This window comes from Salmo salar, chromosome ssa11 (assembly GCF_905237065.1).
Source record: "Salmo salar chromosome ssa11, Ssal_v3.1, whole genome shotgun sequence".
Taxonomy (NCBI): Eukaryota; Metazoa; Chordata; class Actinopteri; order Salmoniformes; family Salmonidae; genus Salmo; species Salmo salar.
The window spans coordinates 100,080,585-100,086,584 of NC_059452.1; positions in this window are offsets into that span (position 1 = coordinate 100,080,585).

The following is a 6,000-nucleotide window of genomic DNA, read 5'->3' on the forward strand; positions in this document are numbered from 1 at the left end:
TAAGGTTGGATTCATGGACTGAAATGAACTATACAATAGACTATATATACACTGCTCAAAAAAATAAAGGACACACTAAAATAACACATGCTAGATCCGAATGAAATAAATAATCTTATTAAATACTTTTTTCTTTACATAGTTGAATGTGCTGACAAAAAAATCACACAAAAATAATCAATGGAAATCCAATTTATCAACCCATGGAGGTCTGGATTTGGAGTCACACTCAAAATTAAAGTGGAAAACCACACTACAGGCTGATCCAACTTTGATGTAATGTCCTTAAAACAAGTCAAAATGAGGCTCAGTAGTGTGTGGCCTCCATGTGCCTGTATGACCTCCCTACAATGCCTAGGCATGCTCCTGATGAGGTGGCAGATGGTCTCCTGAGGGATCTCCTCCCAGACCTGGACTAAAGCATCCGCCAACTCCTGGACAGTCTGTGGTGCAACGTGGCGTTGGTGGATGGAGCGAGACATGATGTCCCAGATGTGCTCAATTGGATTCAGGTCTGGGGAACGGGCGGGCCAGTCCATAGCATCAATTCCTTCCTCTTGCAGGAACTGCTGACACACTCCAGCCACATGAGGTCTAGCATTGTCTTGCATTAGGAGGAACCCAGGGCCAACCGCACCAGCATATGGTCTCACAAGGGGTCTGAGGATCTCATCTCGGTACCTAATGGCAGTCAGGCTACCTCTGGCGAGCACATGGAGGGCTGTGCGGCCCCCCAAAGAAATGCCACCCCACACCATGAATGACCCACCGCCAAACCGGTCATGCTGGAGGATGTTGCAGGCAGCAGAACATTCTCCACGGCGTCTCCAGTGGTTTCAGGGCGCCAGTGGCGAATTTGCCAATCTTGGTGTTCACTGGCAAATGCCAAACGTCCTGCACGGTGTTGGGCTGTAAGCACAACCCCCACCTGTGGATGTCGGGCCCTCATACCACCCTCATGGAGTCTGTTTCTGACCGTTTGAGCAGACACATGCACATTTGTGGCCTGCTGGAGGTCATTTTGCAGGGCTCTGGCAGTGCTCCTCCTGCTCCTCCTTGCACAAAGGTGGAGATAGCGGTCCTGCTGCTGGGTTGTTGCCCTCCTACGGCCTCCTCCACGTCTCCTGATGTACTGGCCTGTCTCCTGGTAGCGCCTCCATGCTCTGGACACTACGCTGACAGACACAGCAAACCTTCTTGCCACAGCTCGCATTGATGTGCCATCCTGGATGAGCTGCTCTACCTGAGCCACTTGTGTGGGTTGTAGACTCCGTCTCATGCTACCACTAGAGTGAAAGCACCGCCAGCATTCAAAAGTGACCAAAACATCAGCCAGGAAGCATAGGAACTGAGAAGTGGTCTGTGGTCACCACCTGCAGAACCACTCCTTTATTGGGGGTGTCTTGCTAATTGCCTATAATTTCCACCTGTTGTCTATTCCATTTGCACAACAGCATGTGAAATTTATTGTCAATCAGTGTTGCTTCCTAAGTGGACAGTTTGATTTCACAGAAGTGTGATTGACTTGGAGTTACATTGTTGTTTAAGTGTTCCCTTTATTTTTTTGTGTAGTGTACTAATGATAACAGTTTCATGGACATGGCTTGAAATAATTCTACATTATGATATATGTTTCAGTCAGAAGGTCCCAGTCACTGACTGTAGGCTTGTGGTGGACGTGGTGAACATAAACAGGAAATGCACAGCAGCAACCAGGAAACACTTTGCAGCCAGATACGTTTTTTATTTGAGCATATTTAACAGGTTTAAACAATCAACCTCTGATTCAATTCTTCCTCTACTTAAATTCATCCCATTTTAAAGAAACATTAAGAGAAGTATCAAAACGGATATAGGAAATCAGAGAGGAAAGACCTCCCAGTCTAAATTAACTGAACATTTGATCACAATATGTCATAAACTTCCCTTTGATGTGTTAAAGACCAGGTGGAACAACAACTGTTGCTTTCACACCTATCTGGTCTGTGCAGGCTCCTCAGAGGAGGAAGGGGAGGACATCCTCCTCAGTGAAATTTCATAAAAATGTAAATAGTGAAACATAAAAAAAGTTATCATTTCTAGATAAAACTACATTAAATATATTCATATGTCACCAAATAATTGATTAAATTGATTGATTAAATAACACTTTTTTGCAATGAAGGTCTATAGTAACGTCAACATGTCAACAATGTCTGGAGTAGCACCACGGTGCAGCCGGAAGACAGCTAGCTTCCATCCTCATCTGGCTACGTTGACTTCAATACAAAACCTTGGAGGCTCGTAGGCCTCACCCCCTTCCATAGACAGACATGGTAATTATGACCACTTCCGGAGGACGTCCTCCAACCAATCAAAGCTTTTGCAGTATGGACTGACATGTTGTCCATTCAATCATATAATTAGGATCAGAGAATTAACCTATCGTATTAACCTATAGCCTTCCCTGTGGCTCAGTTGGTAGAGCATGGTGTTTGCAACGCCAGCATGGTGTGTGCAACGCCAGGGTTGTGGGTTTGATTCCCACGGGGGGCCAGTACAAAAAAAATAATAATAATAAATGTATGAAATGTATGCATTCACTACTGTAAGTCGCTCTGGATAAGAGTGTCTGCTAAATGACTAAAATGTAACCTGTTGTATTGGGATTCTGCCACAGAGCATTACGGGAGTTCTATGTGTTGAGAAGCTTGGTGACATTGCTGGGTAGAGATTAAGAGTGAAAAGTGATAGTTGAGCATTTTTGGGATATTATTCAATTGAAATTCGTTTATTTAAATTATAGGAGACTGATGAGGTTTATTCTAAATTGTGTTCTTGGTTTTAGAACTTTAATTTTGTGTCCAGTTAGTGCAATTTATTAAAATTTGCCTTGCTAACTTCAGTAGCTAGCTAGCTACCAGCACGAGTGTGCAGTTTTCTGCGCCAGAATGGTAGAATGGCCAACGCTGCCAAAAATGTTGTGGACTTTTTGTTGAAGAACCTCTTTTATTCTCTGGGGTACACGGTGCGAATTAAAAGTGAGGGTCGACCTCTGCCTGAGATCAGTTTCATGAAGAAGGATGAAAAGGTGAGGGCGTTTAATACCAACTGGTATCAAAAGTATAGCTGGTTAACAAGGAGACTTTCATCAAGCCGCCTGTATTGCTGTCTTTGTTTGCATTTTTGCAATACTTTGCTTTTAGAGGACACGACGTGATGGAAAGTCCCACCGACAAGGGCAACTACAAGGAGCTCGCAGAGGTAATTGCACGTTACGATGCTTTACTTGCTGAACATATCGAAATTTCGGCTGTCTTTTCTGGGATGTCGAATACAATTCTGAATGATTTGATGGCTTCCATCACATCATCCATTAAAAGATTAAAGAGAGAGGTTGACGCAGAGGTTGACGCCGGACAGACACAAACAAAAACTCGTGACAAATGTTGCAGCAGTCTAGGCTACACCTAAACATTAGAAATCTGACATGCTGTATGGGATGAAAACGAGACTATTTTTTCAGTCTGATCAACTGTAAGCTACTAATAAGAGCCGATGCATACAGTCTATGCACCCTGTCCACCTGGTCAGGGTAAACTAAATGGTAACATTATGTATTTATAGTCCATTGTGTGTCAGGAGAAAATGTGAATGTGATCAAATTTTGTTTATATTCAAAATTGGGCCGGCTAGGCTGCCAATACGTTTTCAATCCAAAATGATTAACTGGATCAACATAATAGTGATGACGGATGTGAGCAATGTTTTGTAAGGCCTACAGTTGCATAGGCCTGGATTATGCAAACATGCATAAAGCTCAGCTCTGTGAGTTCTACTGTCTATCAGTTGTTGTCTATGTGTCTGGGTAGAGGAAATCCCCCTCCTAATCTAGTCTACATATAATTTATATGAACAAATATAAGGTAGCTGCAGTTTGACAGGGTTTTCACCCCCCCCCAGGGCCAGGAGTTTTTTGCAGAAGTTTTTTTAAATCATGTGACCTGATTAGGAAAAACTGGTCCCATCATAGCCAATATTAAATATTTGTACAAGTGATTGATCTCTGTCATACCTAATAGGGTCCAGCGTTTTCCTAGTTAGGTTAACATATAAGGGAAAACTCCAGGCCCCAGGGGGTAAACATTGCCCCACTGCTCTGGGACCTATGGTGGCACCAGTCTGCTTGCAGTTGTCAGTTATCGTCAGTTATCGTCATGGCATATTCAGGAACGTTTCTTGGGATACTATGATGTGTCAAGTGGGTGAGATGGATAGTCTGTGTTTGACTTCATCAATTTTGAGATGTCTGAGTTTAAGTTCATAGAGAAACTAGTTGTCCAAACCTACGATGGCGCAGCTGTAATGGGATGGATTTTTAAGATGGAGCCGACAGAGATGGTCACCTCGCTTCAGGTCCTTAGGAAACTATGCAGTAATTTTTTTAAATGTATTATTTCTGACATTGTTATCCCAGAAAATCTTAAGTGTTATTACATACAGCCGGGAAGAACTATTGGATATAAGAGCAACATCAACTTACCAACATTACGACCAGGAATACGACTTTCCCGAAGCGGATCCTTTGTTCGAACCTTCACCCTGGACATTGGATCTAATCCCAGAGGCCGACCCAAAACAATGTTGTCGCCGCAGGAGAGGCAGACGGAGCGGCCTCCTGGTCAGACTTAGAAGGCGAGCACACCATCCACCGCTTCCGAGCATATTACTCGTCAATGTCCAGTCTCTAGACAACAAGGTGGACAAAATTAGGACAGAAACAAACATATCTCTGTTAAGAAGAAGGGCGGGGGTGTATACCTCATGATTAATGACTCATGGTGTAATCATAACAACATACAGGAACTCAAGTCCTTTTGTTCACCTGACCTCGAATTCCTTACAATCAAATGCCGACCGCATTATCGCCCAAGAGAATTCTCTTTGATTGTAGTCACAACCGTGTATATCCCAGCCGTGTATATAAGGAAGTGTATAGGAGATGATGTACCCACTGTGACAATTAAAACCTTCTCTAACCAGAGACCGTTGATTGATGTCAGCATTCGCACAAAACTGAAAGCACGTACCACCGCATTTAATCATGACAAGGTGACTGGAAACATGGCCCGAATCCAAACAGAGTAGTTATTCCCTCCGTAATGCAATCAAACAAGCACATCGTCAGTATAGAGACAAAGTGGAGTCGCAATTCAATGGCTCAAACACAAGACATATGTGGCAGGGTCTACAGACAATCAAGGATTACAAAAAGAAAACCAACCCCGTCGCGGACATCTATGTCTTGCTCCCAGACAAATTAATCAACCTCTTTGCACGCTTTCAGGACAATGCAGTGCCACCGACACGGCCCGCTACCAAAGACTGTGGGCTCTCCTTCTCTGTGGCCGACGTGAGTAAAACACTTAACCTCTTGGGGCTAGGGGGCAGTATGGAGAATTTTGAAAAAAATTTGCCCATTTTTAACTGCCTCCTACACCAACTCAGAAGCTAGAATATAGAATATGCATATTATTTTTGCTTTTGGTGACGCCTGTCTTTGAATTGACAAAACATTACACACAGCTATTGTCAATGTACTCTCCTAACATAATCTAACTTTATGCTTTTGCCGTAAAGCCTTTTTGAAATCGGACAACGTGGTTAGATTAAGGAGATGTTTATCTTTCAAAGGGTGTAAGATAGTTGTATGTTTGAGAAATTTGAATTATGACATTTAATTGTTTTCAAATTTGGCGCTCTTGATATTTCACCTGTTGTTGATAGGGTGTACCAGGGGTGGGACGCTTGCGTCCCACATAGCCCATAGAGGTTAAACGTGTTAACCTTCAGAGCATGCGCAAACCAGCTGTCTAGTGTGTTTACAGACATATTCAATCAATCCCTACCCCAGTCTGCTGTCCCCACATGCTTCAAGATGGCCACCATTGTTCCTGTTCTCAAGAAAGCTAAGGTAGCACTCACTTCTGTCATCATGAAGTGCTTTGATCATAGGATCAT